Source organism: Macaca fascicularis, chromosome 1, assembly GCF_037993035.2.
Source record: "Macaca fascicularis isolate 582-1 chromosome 1, T2T-MFA8v1.1".
In the NCBI taxonomy this organism is placed as follows: Eukaryota; Metazoa; Chordata; class Mammalia; order Primates; family Cercopithecidae; genus Macaca; species Macaca fascicularis.
Window position 1 is genome coordinate 77,736,014 of NC_088375.1, and position 15,589 is coordinate 77,751,602.

The 15,589-nt window shown below is 34.8% G+C and overlaps 1 long non-coding RNA gene across 1 annotated transcript; it reads right to left on the reverse strand.

The window, feature by feature from the left end:
* Positions 1-1,391: 1,391 nt before the first annotated feature.
* On the reverse strand, positions 1,392-14,515 carry LOC123572417 (uncharacterized). The gene is made up of 3 exons (XR_006696974.2): positions 14,394-14,515; positions 4,651-4,748; positions 1,392-1,820 (listed from the first exon to the last, which is right to left on the reverse strand). It is a non-coding gene; the product is annotated as an uncharacterized lncRNA (long non-coding RNA).
* Between the last annotated feature and the right edge of the window lie 1,074 nt (positions 14,516-15,589).

The window sequence follows — 15,589 nt, forward strand, 5'->3', positions numbered from 1 at the left end:
CAGGCTCGGTAGCTCATGCCTGTAATCCCAGCACTTTGGGAGGCCAAGGAGGGTGTATCACAAGGTCAGGAGATCAAGACCAGCCTGGCTAACATGCTGAAACTCCATCTCTACTGAAAATACAAAAAAATTAGCCAGATGTGGTGGCACGCACCTGTAGTTTCAGCTACTCAGGAGGCTGAGGCAGGAGAATCACTTGAACCTGGGAGACCGGGGGTTGCAGTGAGCTGAGATAGCGCCACTGCGCTCCAGCCTGGGAGACAGAGCGAGACTCCATCTCAAACACACACGCACACACACATGTACACATACACACACAGAAAAAAAAACAAAAACAAAAAAACATACACTTAATGAAAGCCAAGTAATAAATGGAGTTCTGGCCCAAGTCTGTCTCACAGTGACTCCACTGGGACTATGCAATTTTCAGCTGGCAGAATCCTCACACTGGTTCCCTGACCTAGAGAGTAAGAGTTATTATGGCAGGAGGAACAACATGAGAGCCCCTGAAACTGAAAGGCAGCAAATCAGAAGCTATGTTGAATTATTGGAGGGACAGCCAAGATTGTCATCACCATCGAAAACCCGAATGATGCAAGAGTGGTGAGCCTCATTATAGCCTCATTCAATTCACCTATCTGACCTCTGTAAAAAAGGAGATGGCTGGTGACAGATAATGGTGGACTACCATAAACATAACTAGATGATAGCCCAAACCATGGCTGCCATGTTGAATCTGCATCTTTACAGGAACAATCAACACAGACCCTGTCACTTTGAATGTATTTGTCAATGTGATGAAAACTTACCAATAGCCAAAAGCAAGGATCAAAATCAGTTTATCTTTACATAGCTTGTTTCAGGGTAAAGTTAATTGTCCTGCTTTCTGTGATAATATAGTCTACAGGGATCTTGATCTTCTTAACACTTCACAGAACCTTGCCCTGACCCAGTACATGTATAATGTTATACCAACTGGACCTGCTTCACGGTAGACAGTTGGCACAAAGATACTAAAGTATCATTTTCAGTTGTCTCAAACTTTTCAGGTATCAGAACTCTCTTTACACACAAAATGACTAAAAACACCAAAGATTTTCTATTTTTGTGGGTATTTGCCATATTAGAAATTAAATTAAGGTATTTTAAAATAGTTTTTAAATTCTTTAGATATAATAAACTCTATGTATGTTAGCGTAAGTAACATATTTTAAGAGCGATGACCATATTTACACCCAAAAAATATTTGTAAGAAAGTGTCATTGTTTTACATTTTGGAAATCTATTTAATATCTGGCTTAATAGAAAACCGCTTTTATCTGCTTCTGCATTCAATATGTTGTTTTGATTGAAGTCTGAAGTGTATGAAAAACACGTGGCCTCACACAGATTTGCAGTTGGAAAGAGGAGGAGATTTTTAATAGACTTTTCAGACAATCGTCAATATTCTTCATTGGTAAAACATACCAAAACACAATAAATGATCATTTCTGTATGGTTAGTTGCAATGCAGAATCTGAAACCATAAACAACAAGCTTTCCATATTCTGAAATATTAAAAATCATTTGCCCATCTTGCACTTTAAACGAACCTTTTACCCACGTAAAATTTTGTGATAACCTTGGTTGCATTAATCAGGGCTCTCTAGAGAAACAGAACCAATATATAGATATAGATATAGATATAGATAGATATAAACAGATTTATTATGAGGAATTAGCTAATGCCATTGTAGAGGCTGAGAAGTCCCACGGTCTGCTGTCTGCAAGTCGAAGAGCCAGGAAAGCCAGTGGTATAATTCCAGTCTGAATTCTAAGGTCTGAGAATCAAGGAAACTTATGTTATGAATACCAATAAACTGGGAAAGATTGATTCTTTGAGCTATGCAGGTATTTCAAATATTGATGTATTTCAATATGCAATATCAACAAATCAAATTCATTAATATCCCCAGCACTCTTAGGAAAATACAGAAATATGGGATCAAGATGGGCGAAACAAGTTCTTCAGAATATTAATTTTTAGTTGAAAGGTTGAATTTTATCTTTGCTAATAAATACTGTCAGTTATTTTCCTTGAAGTGACATACTCACTTTTTTTATTTCAAGAACGTATCTGTGAAATACCGAAGTATGAGTAACCATAGTTTGTCTGTCAATCGTTCTTTCAAATAAAAAAGGTATTTCCTGAAATGCAGTAAGTGAACTGGCTAACTAGTTAGATTGCTACCTCACACCTTACATCTAAACAGATAATGTTTAGTGTTATTCAGGATACAGGGAAACAAGAATGCTAATAAACTGCCGCTGAGAGAGGAAATTGGTACAATTTCCAAAGATATTTGGCAATATGTATCAAAGACACTTAGATCAGAAATTGGTCAAAATAATTGACTTGGCTGGGCGCAGTGGCGCATGCCTGTAATCCTAACACTTTGGGAGGCTGAGGCAGGAGGATACCTTGAGCTCAGGAGTTCCAGACCAGTCTAAGCAACAATGGCAAAACCCTACCCCTGTCTCTCCAAAAAAAAAAAAAAAAATTAGCTGGTATGGTGGCATGTGCCTGGATTCCTAGCTACTTGGGGGTCTGAGGTAAGAGGATCGCTTGAGCCTGCAAGGTGGAGATTACAATGAAGTGTGATCGTGCCACTGCAGTCCAGCCTGGGCGACAGAGTGAGACTCTGGCAAAAAAAAAAAAAAAAAGTTGACTCCTAAGAATTTTTCCTAAATAAATAATCAAGAAAGGAGTCAATAGTGTAAATAATGTTCATAGCAACATTTCTTTACAAAAGCAAAAACTAAGAAACAACCTCAATGGGCAGCCTCTGTGAATCAGCTAAGTAAATTATGGTACCTCTATACAACAGAATCATCAACACATTAAAACATACTGTTAAGTAAATACAGCAGGTTACAAAACAATGTGGTTTTTTCCCTCCCTGGGTTAGTTAGAACCGCGTTGCTTAATTTTCAAATATGGAGAGGTTTTTCACATAATTTTCTACTACTACTATCTAATTTAATCTCATAGTAGTCAGATAACATACTGCGTATGAAATCAAGCTTTTTAAATTTAAAGAAACTTGCTCTCTTGCCCAGTATATGGTTTATCTTGATCAACATTTACGTGTGGTTGAAAATAAGATAAAATTTTTGAAGGGATGAAATGTTCCACAAATGTCAATTAGGTCAAGTTGGCTGACAGTGTTGTTTAGGTCTTCTATATACTTGGTGACTTTCTGACAATTTCTTCTATCACTTGTCAAAAAGTAAATGTTGAGGTTTCCAACTACAGTGTGAATTTATTTACTTTTTCAGTTCTGTCAGTTTTTCCTCTGTGTATTTTGAAGTTCTGTTATTTGCCACATACACATTTAGAATTGTGACGTCTTTTTGATTAATTGCCCCCTATACTATTATGCAAAGTCTCTTTTTTATTCCTGGTTATATTCTTTATTTGAAATCTATATGTCTGGTGCTAATGCAGCCACTCTAGCTTTCTTAGAAGTGTCTGCATGGTATATCTTCTTCCATCTTGTATTTTCACCCTATCTGTATCTTAAAGTGTATTTCTTATAGATAACATACAGTTGACTCTGCTTTCTAATCAACCTATGGATGACCAATACCAAATTAATCTGTGTTACTAAAACTTAAAAATTATAGTCTCCCTAATCTCATTTGGGGTTGATACTATAATTCATCATAACTCAAATATATCGATGCCCAATATGTATATGAGGTAAAGACATTAATGACTAATCATGAATAATGGCTAATAAACAGAGCTATTTCTAACTAACCCTTTCAATTATTTAAAACAAAAGGCAAACAAAGTTCGTGAAACTAAACTTGTTCAAAACATAGTTTCCTTTGTGACTCCCAGGATCTCAGGCCAGCTTAATCCATTTGACATATTGAATTAACACCTTAAGTGAGTCACTGCATTTTGTAAATCAATTGACCATCTAGCCTAACATGATTAAAGTTAATCCCATTCGTAATGTTGACTTTTAAAATTCTGATTATTGCCCTACTTCCCTGTTTCTCTGAGCTATTTTAAAACTGTTCTGTGTATCAATCGTTCTGCTGTATCTTAATGGTTAATGACAGAGAATTTAATACACTCAAACTATGTCATCTAGGTCCAACCAACCAAGGTACCACCATCTCATGGGGAAAATGGCCTTAAACTGAGCTCATTTTGCAACTTCAGTGAGAAAACCTGACTATCCTGGGGTCCATGATTCCTTATAACAAATAGAGTCATTCCTAATGCAAATGTTACGTTCTAAAAGTTTGCTTCATCTTCCCATAGTAGTGGTGGCTAGTTTCCAAGGCTAAATCACAAAAACCTACCTAATGGAAAACAAGCCCAAAAAAGGAAAGTGTACATGCCATAAAAAGAAGTATTGTTATTTTGATATTAGTACTTAAATATATTGAGAAGGATAAAACTTCATTTTTAAATGTCTATTCATCTTAAACATCATGGCTGGGCACGGTGTCTCACTCCTGTAGTCCCAGCACTTTGGGAGGCCAAGGTAGGCAGATCACGTGAGGACAGGAGTTCAAGATCAGCCTGGGCAACATGGTGAAACCTCATCTCTACTAAAAACACAAAAATTAGCCAGGCATGGTGGCACGCACCTGTAATTCCAGCTACTTGGGAGACTGAGGTAGAAGAATCACTTGAACCTGGGATGCAGAGGTTGCAATGAACCGAGATCATACCACTGCACTGCAGCCTGAAAGACAAAGTGAGACTCCATCTTGAAAAAAGCAAACAAATCAGTATGGAATAATGAAAAGTTCAAATATAGAAAAATAAAAAAACAAATGGGGAGTTTTTGTATAAACATTTTTACAACCTTATGGACACTTGCAAGGGATTACAAGATTAATGAACGTTTCTCCATTGCACATATTAACTCTAGGCGTTTTGACTTTGCTTTTCCTAGACAGAAGTGTTGCCTAATAGTGCTGCTTAAATGACACAATTAAAAGAAAACACTCCAATTATATCAGTTACTCTTATTTATGTGTTTGGCAGCTAATATGTATTAAAACAAATAATTTTCTTAATTTTAAAATACGAATTTGAAGGTCTTATTAAATAAAGTACGAGGATTTTAGCTGAATTTCTATCCAATTTCAGTATACTCAAGGTTCAAAAGTCATTATGAAATCTGTTTTAAAACCCTATGTATCGGGGGGAAATCTTTAAACACACAAACACAAAATTTCCCATGAAAAGGATATCAAGAAAAGCTACATTTATCATAGTTTTATTTCTAATATATCCTAATGCTTTTTATAAACATGACAGAAAGTTATCTCCTAATATAGGGTTAGTTTATTCCTTTTCTCTGACTTTTGTGGAAGTAGAAAAATAAAGAGTATGCATGGCTGCCGTCACCATTGTTAATCAAGCACGAATCACTATGAAACTGGCTAATTATTTGTAGCCAGGTTCCTTCCACAATGAGTTCTAGGCAGCTCTTAAATGAATCTATTAGACCCTTCCCCCTCAAGATTTTAATCCTTCATAAACACAATGATGAAGATGTCTCAGTCATACTGAAACGAAACTAAAAGCCTATATTAGTTGGGGATCTATTTTCATATATAAAAGCAAAGTTATCAATGAATTTAAACTTTTGGTTTTTACCCAGATTATCCCCTCTGTAGTCCTGTCTTCTTGCCCAGCTGCAGTTAAGAGCTTCCCTATTTAGGTTTCCTATTTTGTTAAAACCAGGAAACTGATCTACAGAAGGAAAACAAACTCCACCAAAACACATTATAGGTTCAACTCAAAACAGCACTGCTTATGAATCCTCAGGGTTGCTGAACACAAGTAAACTATTCTTCTTGCCTGTCATAAGCTTCAAAAGCACTCCAAATACTGCACTTCAGAAGCCTCAGATGCTGACCTTTGAAGGCTGAAATCTGATCACACTCCAGGCTTGGGAGTACTGAGCCTTCAGCTCTCACCCAAGGCAACTGAGGCACACACTGGAAGCCCTCATTTGTCTCTCTGGAAAGTGAATATTAAATCCTATGCTTTTTAGGACATATTATCTCCAACCTGGTTACATCTATTTCATCCTACCAGAAAAAGCCAGCGAATTAAAATGTTAAAAATAATGACTACTGAGCACTTAGCTATGTAAAGTGAAATATCATTCCGGGGCTACAGATATCATGGCAATATGGTAAGTCTTTTATTTTTTTATTAGAGTAATTCAAAAATGTTACATGACTTTATTATTTTATGATCCTTTGAACCCGTGGACCTCCTCCTCCCTTGTTACATGAACCCATTAAACCTTTCCAACATCACTGGACTCGTGGCAAGTTTCCAGTTCAGTTGCCCTACGCAGCGTACTTGTGATAGACTTGGTGAAACTATTTATCGGTGACCATCGAGTTCAGTTGGGAAGGTGGACTGGGTGGCAACTTTGCACTGTGATATCTAGAATACTGGGAATGGTGGATACCTCCCTTCCACCACCCCCAAAAAAGATCACTTCCTCCTGAATGGGCAAGGACTGGGGTGAAGCAAGTAAGGCACTGAACTTGGGGGTAGCGGGGTTGGCGTGCAGAATTTAAGGATGTGTCCAAAAACTTAGTAATCAAGATAAATAACATTTTGATGCAATCTTTTCAAAAATAAAAAATTAACAGAGAAATCATGATGAGGGAAATATCAAAAATTTTAATAAAAACTGAATTAGAGCCTGCACTTGCATGATTCAGCCTCACTCTCCTCACCTAACGCTGGCCCTTCTGGACTGACCCAGTGATCCCAGAAATTTCACACTTCAGAAGCCCCTCTTTTTACATCATTGTCTATAATGAGCCTGCAAATTTCTGAGAGGAAGCAGCGTATTAAATCTCAGCAAATTATAAACAATATAATATATTATAACATTATATGCTAGTGTTTATTAGCCTACCAAGTGCCTTCTAGAAAACAGATATTGGGGGGCTGGAAAAAAACAAGGGATTACTGGTTCTCTGTCTTTGGGGTACAACAAATGGGGCAGCAGCAAGTTAAAGCCCTTTCTGTTGCTGATTTGTCCAAGAATAAAGGCACCATTGCTGTTTCATACTCAAACAAGATTTCATTTGCTGTATATTCTAGATCCTGGACATATGGGGGGGCCTCCAGGCCACAGATAAGGTTTGGAATGAATTTCTGCTTTTTTAACTTCCAAAAGTCATTAGACTCTGTTGCAGCCCCAAGGAGAAAAGCGTAGAATTTTTCTCAGCAGATATATTCAGCCCTTATAGGTTTGGCAGCTGCCGTGTATTTATCTAACTGTGGAGGATTTGTAAAAACGCATCCAATTCAAGAGGACCTACAAAAACTTTCATTGCACTACAAGGTGAAGACTATGCAGTCATAAAAAAATATGATGATGATAATAATAAGGCTACCAGTTATTTTTCGCCATGGCTATCACTTGCAAACAACTTCATAATTTATTGGATGAGTTATAGTATTTTATCTGAATCTGCAGTTCCTTAAAATGATAAACATGCTTATTTTAAACATCCAATAGATTACTTTTAAAAGCAATTGTAAGCAGTGACTCAGACCACCAATACCAAAAATTGTACAACAAATAAAAATTTTTTTAATAAATTTTGTTCAAAAATGTTTTTTATAAAAATCATCTCTGTTGCTTCAATGAGATTTCCTCTTCTATCTCTAAAGACATATTCTCTCTCCCTCAAACAAACAAAAAAAAAGATTGTTTATTTTTAAATTAAATTCAGTACAAGTTTATATGTTAAAAATATCAAATAATCTCTTGACTGGAGATTTTTCTCCTTTCAAAGTGTCTAAAGATGAATGAACGTGGTGTTCGTTTCTTAACCTTTTCTGTTTTTATTTTTCCTGATCCTACAAAAGAAATTTACAAAGAACATATTAAATACAGATCATCTGAAAGTTAAGGCTAATTTTAAGCTTTGATGCTTAAATGGAAGCAAAGCTATTTTCCTAGGAGAGAGATAAATGTTTAACTCAACTCTGGAAAATTCGTAGACTATCCCCAAAGTGAAATGAGTAAGGTCAGGTCATGCCAGTAGGAATGCAATCCATGACCATACATCAAGGAAAGAAGAGCTCATACTGATCATTTACAATCCTACAAAACTAAACTTTTAGACACAATATGATTTGCATATGATATAAGACTTCATATAAAAACATAAAATGATGCAGAACAAAATATGAAAACAAATTCAAGAGATAAAAGGATTGATGAGTGTCCCTATCTATGTTGAGAGAAATTAATTTACACATCCATGTTTTGACTTTGGTGTCCTTAAGGAAATAGAGGCAACATGTATGTGTATATAATATATACTTTTCTTACAGTAGAAATTACGTGAAATGAAGAGGATGTTTCAGGCTGATGAAGATGAAATTAAGGTGCTTAACAAATATCAATAAATGTAATACACTAATAGGCAAACTCTTTTAAAAATTATAGGCTGTCAAAACTCCAGGAAAAGAATTTCCTAGAAATTATTTAATGGAGGGGGATAAGCACTATGAAATTCAAAATTTGAGAAGACCTTGGACAATTTTTTTGTTGATTTTTAGATCATCTCTTATGCTTTCTTTATGTCAGCAACTTAGCTGGTTTCATATTGCCATATACTAAACATTTTCATGTCAAAAAATTACTAAGATAATTGCTAATCAGTTGTTCATTCAAATGCTTCCTTTCTTTGTTCTTACACTATACGTTAATAAACGTGAATGACTGCTCAGACAAATTCAAGCTCCACACTTATATATGTGTAAAATAGCCCACTCCTTTTAAATTCAACCTTGGAAATGCCAGTTTTGCTTAGATTATTCCTTTGACAAACCTGTAAAATAGAAAACATGACATTAGCTCACATGGGACATAATTCTAGACCAAATTTCAGAGTCTGTAGTCACTATGTTGGCACTTAATTAAGGAATAGGCTCTTCAAAAATACCTTCCAAATCGATCTTTTCCAGAAATGTTTCTCTGCATCTTGAGAATTTACAAAGTTCTTGTGCCACTTATAAAAACAGAAGTATTCTAATTACTAACGACTAGAGTTTGAAAAGTTAACATTTGATATTAAAAAGTCTTCATTTTTTTTCCTGCAAGAATTAAAAAGTTAACTCCTTGTGACTGAATCCATTAACATACTAATGTATTATGTTATAAATATGTTTTTATAACTTACAATCTAAACTATAATCAGAAAGATTATTTTATTTATGTATAAAAATTATCAAATAACTATTCCGATTTTTGGAAGACAACTAAAGGGAAAAATATTAAGGGAATATAAATATTGAATTACAATACAACTAATTAGGTAAGCTGATGAGTTGTTCACAATTTAAAATGTTGAGCCATTCAGTCATAGTCATTGTAAAGACATTTCGCTCTAGCTAAGGATATTCAAAACAAAACTAAGTATAACTCCACTATTCAGCTTAAGGGCATTAGATGAGAAAATGAGGAATATGTTCAAAAAATTTTAAAGGACTCTATTCAGTTTTGTAGAATGTATAAATTCAGGACTTCAGGAATAAAGAGAATACATAGAAAATTATCCTGAAAAGCGTAAATGGAGAGATGTTGACAAGGCTATTACAACTGACCATTCCTGAACTAAGAGAAAATTGTTCTGAGGATTACATATTTTTAGCTTTTAATGTCATGCTAACCTATTCCAGATGATACGATATTTCTCATGAGAAATACTAGATTTCTAAGGAAATAAACAGGTGTTTAAGAAGACATTGAATTTTATATTCTTTAATTTGTTTCTAATTCATTTTATACATTTAGAAAAAAATTATTGAACTCACAAATTCCACGTCACTTTCATGTTAATTTGATGTATAATTTGATGTATGTTATATGACACAAAATTGATACTATGAAAGTAAATAAATGTGCTCAAGTTAAATATTTAATCTGTAACATTCTCATTAATATTATACCAAATATGTTACTGGTTCTACAAGAGAAAGTTAAATCACTGAAAAAGTACATTGACAGTTTGGCAATGAAATGTTTTCTTTTAAATATATTTCAAGTTTGAAATTGAGTAGTGAGTCTCTTATTTATTAACTACAAATTGAAAATTGCCTCCTTTAAGTAGCATCAGGCAACCATGACTAATCTAAAAGTTTTGAGAAATGTAATGAGATTATGATGTCCGTAAAAAAATTGTAATTAAAAGTTTATTTGCCTAACATAATACTCCTACAAGCAATAACCACTATCAATGATTTATTTTCTTTTAGCCACTGCAGCAAAATGTTTGGATGATGTTCTCAGCTGCCTTGCAAATCAAAAGTAAATATCTATATAGCATTACATTTATCTCAATGCTGTTACTGGGAAACCAATAACCACATAAAATGAATTCATTTTTCTCTTATATAATGAAATACCTGCCTTATTTACCATGTTCATTATTTGGGTGATTTTTTTAATGGCATCTGCATCTTCACCCTGTTTTGTCTGTGAATTAAATTATGTCTCCCAAACAAAATTATATTTGTTCAGGGACTAGTTAAAGCTGAATGCAAATTTTCTATATTCTGAAACATGAAGAGATCTTAATACTCAAGATTTCAGTCTATCTCTTGGAAACTTTTTGTAGTCTTTCTAGAATAAAAGTACCATAAAAATTATTACCTTAATATTCGAAATTCTTTATAGCTATTGCTCTAGCTGATCTTTAACAGAAGAAAACATGAATGAAACAATGCCCTAAGATTAAATAATGTAGCAAAAAGTGCATGATGAACTCTAGGTCTCTTTTAAGTTATTTTGCTTTTCTCTCTGTCTGATGCCAGATTTTTATCTGACTTATTATGTGCACTTTTCTATGTGCACTTACAGTAAATATTAGCTGCTAAAATTTATAGATAATGATTGCCTTTCCACATTTAAATGGCAAATTCCAAACAGAAATCTAAAGGTAATTTACTGGCATTAATGCCTGCATCCTTTCTAACTCCTTGGGATTAAGGATAATAAGAAGGACTTTATCACAATAAAAGTGTTTCAATTTTTTCCAAAGCATAGATTGTGAGATCTGGGTCATCAATGATATTTGAGGATAACCAACATTTCATACATTTGCTGCCATCTTTTGAGAAGCAGTGTTAGCCTCATAGTCAAGAGTGTGAGCTCTGGAGCAAGACCACCTAGGTTCAAGTCCTGGCTCTGTCACCTACTAGCTGATTAATTCAGGCAAATTCATTTCCCTATGGTTCAGTCATCCTCATCTATCAAAGAGGAATAAATGATGATGACCTCATCATTCAATGACCTGCCTCACTGAATCATTGTAGGAACTGAATGAGTTTAAACTGTGAACACCTTAAGACAAGGAATGTCTGGAATGTACTAAGCACTCTGTATGTGTTTACTGGTTTTTAAATAATTATATGCTTTTTGTGAATTTGCACTTAATCTTATCAGAGCGGTAGTTTTATTATCCCAATCTTGCAGATGCTGGGTGTCATCACTCTGCCTTTGTTATCACTAGTCTTTAATACTTTATCACAGCAAAAGGCAATAAGCAGGAACTCCAACTTTTCTTTCAGATTTTCCTCTTTCCTTTGCAACTGATTACCTGTTTAAGTCTTATTGTGAAAAACCAGCAAGTAATAACTCACTTGTGCTTTTGCTTTTAGCAGCTGGGTTGGAGATAAGATGACCATGATTTACGATTTAAAAAAAAAAAAAGTGCTTAACCCAGACATGTTATTAACAAATGTGGTTACTGTTAAGACATGTAATATTTTTTTTTTCTATTATCTTATTCACATGCTATGAAGAATTCTAGCTCAGAATTAGGGTTTTTCAAGGCATGAAATATCTGACAGTAAAGGATCAAAATTAAAAAGTATATACTCCCCTGTCAAATAATATTCCAAAATAATATTGGAAAGTATCAGATAGGAATGAAAGTATCATTCGTTAATTCATTCAGGAAATATTTAATGATTTCCCATTATTTGACAGGGTAAACTGGAATTCAAAGCAGACCTTATAGGAGTGGTAAAACTTTATTATAGTGTCTAGGAGAAATTTTGTGAGCTCAGATTAAACCTTTTCATTGTCACCAAGGAGTCAACCTAAAAGCCTGTGAAAATGATGTTCATTTTGTATTCAACACTTACAAGGTTGTTATAGGGCTACAGTAACAGCTATGACTCCTGACCCCCACACCAAAAAGTAAGGCACATTGTTGCACTAAGTTGGTTAGGAATAGGAATGAATACATAATGGAGCAATACAAAGGTCCCTGGTCAACTTCACAGTCTGTCATCTAGTTGCTCCTGTTTTTAACATCTTCTGCAACCTTCGTGAAACAGAACAGATCATCGCAATCTACTGGTTTGTTTGTTGTTGGTGGGTTTTTTTCCTCTAAGAAAATGCCCATGGAAAAGTGTCTCACAAATCTGTTATCGCAATGCAAGATCACACCAAGTTTCTTTAAGAATCACAGTGCATTCCATCTCTCCCTGAACTAAATAAAGCCTGCCTTGGGAAGCAATTCAAAACTGGAATTCTGCTTCTACATTGCTCGGTTACCCAGGCAGCTGAAGCCTTTGAACAGGTCTCAGAAAGTCCCTCAAATACAGTCTTTTCAGGTCAAATGAGAACAGTTCTGTTAAGTCATACACTAATTCCTCTCTACAAACAGAAGTCTGGTTAATTCTCAGGGAACTAAGAAAAAAAAACAAAGATCCTCTTTCTTCCAGAAAAATTTTTTTCTTAAAAAAACTACACCATTATGGTTTTTTAACTTAAACTCTAAGGACAAAAAGTTTTTAAGACTTCCATTGTTGGTTAAAATAATATTTTATTATAATATTAAGCAAATATGCAAAAACATAAAATTAGGTTATATATTTTAGATCATTTATAGCTCTAAAAAGAAACACATATAGAAATGTAATGCCAACAAAAAAATTAAGTGAATGACATTACTTTAATGTGATAAATCATATTTTGCTAAAACAAAATCCACTACCCACAATGTAAACATAGTGCTGATGTTATGATGAATTCACACTTCTGTATCTACCCTCTATGTAAACTGGAGTTCTGAAGTAAGGCTGCCTTAGTTCAAATCCCAAAGCTGCCACTTCCTATGTTCTGAATGTATGACGATAGGCAAATTACTTAACATCGCTGTGCCTCAGTTTCCACATCTGTAAACTGGTCATACTAATAAAAACACCTACTTCATAGGGCTCTTGTGAAGCTTATGGGGGGTAAGTGTAAGGTACCTGGTATACAGTTTACTCAACTAATATTAATTATTACCTTTTATTACCTTTAGCTCTGCATAATAAGTCTGCAAAGACTCAAGCCTCAATTCAATACACACAGCAGACAATGGGTAGTGGAATTTCAACTTTCTCAGGAAGAAAGGAACTAACCCAAACCAGGTTTTTTACACAAAGCCACCAGCCTTGTTTGCACACACAAGAATGAAGGCCGGAGTTACCACGAGAAACAAGCTGCTTTTTTGGAAAACAGATGAGGACGCACCCACCACCAGACCCTGCTCACAGACTGGGACTCAGACTGTAATTTCCCAACATGAAAGCCACTGAAGTAAAACTGCTTCTGAATGGGGGTCACCTGCACCATCAGTTTCTTTTCTACTGAATTATTTCCATCCACATAAAAGTATCACTTAATATTTCATATATAATATGTCTTTTATTGTAGTAAAGTATATGTAACATAAAATTTACGATATTACCATTTTAACCCTTTAACCATTTTTAGATGCACAGTTCTGTGGCATTAAGCACATTCACATTGTTGCACAATCACCACCACTATCCATTTTGTTTTTCATCTTCCTAAACCAAAACTGAAGACCCTTTAAACACTAACTCTTCATTCCCTCCTTTCCCAGCCCCTGGCAACCACCATACTACTTTCTGCCTCTATGAATTTCACCAATCTAAGGACCTCACATAAATGGAATCATACAATATTTATCCCTTGTGTTTTTTAAACAAAATGCCTTCTCTTGACCCCATATCTTCTTCCAATCGTAGCCCTATTTTTCTAATCTCCACCAGAGTAAAACTTTTAGAAAAAGCTGTCTGTACTTGGCTCTACTTTCTCCCTTCTCATCCTCTCTCCAAGTCATTCTAAAGGGACTTTCATCCCTAATATTTGTCAAATATTGACAAAGTCAATGATCAATGCTTTGTCCTTGTATTACCCAACCCAATCCACTCAGTAGCATTTGAAACGTCTGACCACTGCCTCCTCCTAGAAACACTATGCTCTCCATCCCTCCCTGACTGTAAACTTGCCTGGTTCTCCTCCTACCTCATGGCTGCTCTTCCTCCAGCTTTTTTGTTGGCTCCTCCCCCAACTACCAGATCGCCAAAGGTCAGAGTGCCCCAGGGCTCCGTCCTTGATTCTCTTCTCTTTTCCATGCACACAGTGTCACTCAAAGCCTTGGTATGCATGCCAGTGTCAGTCCATTAACTGTTTGTTACCAGACTGCAATGACAGAAATACAGAAACTGACTAAGCCTTTAGAAAGTTCTAATCACAATTTGACAGTATATGTTTATAGTCTTGTATCTAAGAATAAAAAATTAGGCTTGAATTTGATAGTTTTTTTAATAGTTTATATTTCATTTTTATAATGATTTATACCATTGTATTTTACAAAGTATTGGTTTGCATCAGATTGGATTAGAAAAATAAAACTGGTCCTTCCCCACAGACAGTTTTGAGAAGCACTGATCCACATTATTTCCTGGGTGATCTCATCTAGCCCAATAGTTTTTAATAATATTTCTATGCTGATCATTCTCATAATTTATGTCACCATCTCTGACCTCTTCTGTAAGCTCCAGACTTGGATATCCAACTGCCTACTTAAAATCTCCACTTGGATGTCAAGCAGGCATACAAACCTTAACATGGCCAAAGCAGAACTATTAAATAAACAAAAAAGAAGAGTCAAACAATAAAAATAGAAGTTTATTCTTTGAAAAGTCTCATAAAACAATCTGCACCAAATCACAACAGCAAAAAAGAAAAGGCAAAATAAGCAATATGAGAACAAAGGCGCTGGTAACTATACATCGGTAGAGATTTAAAAACATGAGTACACTATGAACAAGTTTACTAAAATAAATTTGGAAAATGAAATATACAAATGCCTAAAAAATATAAATTACCATAATTGACTGAAAAGTAAAAATAAATAGAAAACCTGAACATACCAATAGCCATTAAGGAAACTAAAAAGTCATTCAAAAATCTGCTCCTATCCCACACCAAAAGGGTATAGGCCCTAGACAATTTTACAAATGAATCTAACCAAACTCAAGCAACCGATATTTCATAAACTATAATTTATAATTGTCATGTCTTCCTGGTCAGTTGACATTTATTATTACATAATGTCAAAAACTATCACAAGAGATATAGAAAGACATTATTTCATCATAAAAGGGTCAATTGACCCAGGAAGATATGACAATTATAACTATATCCATCCCCAACAT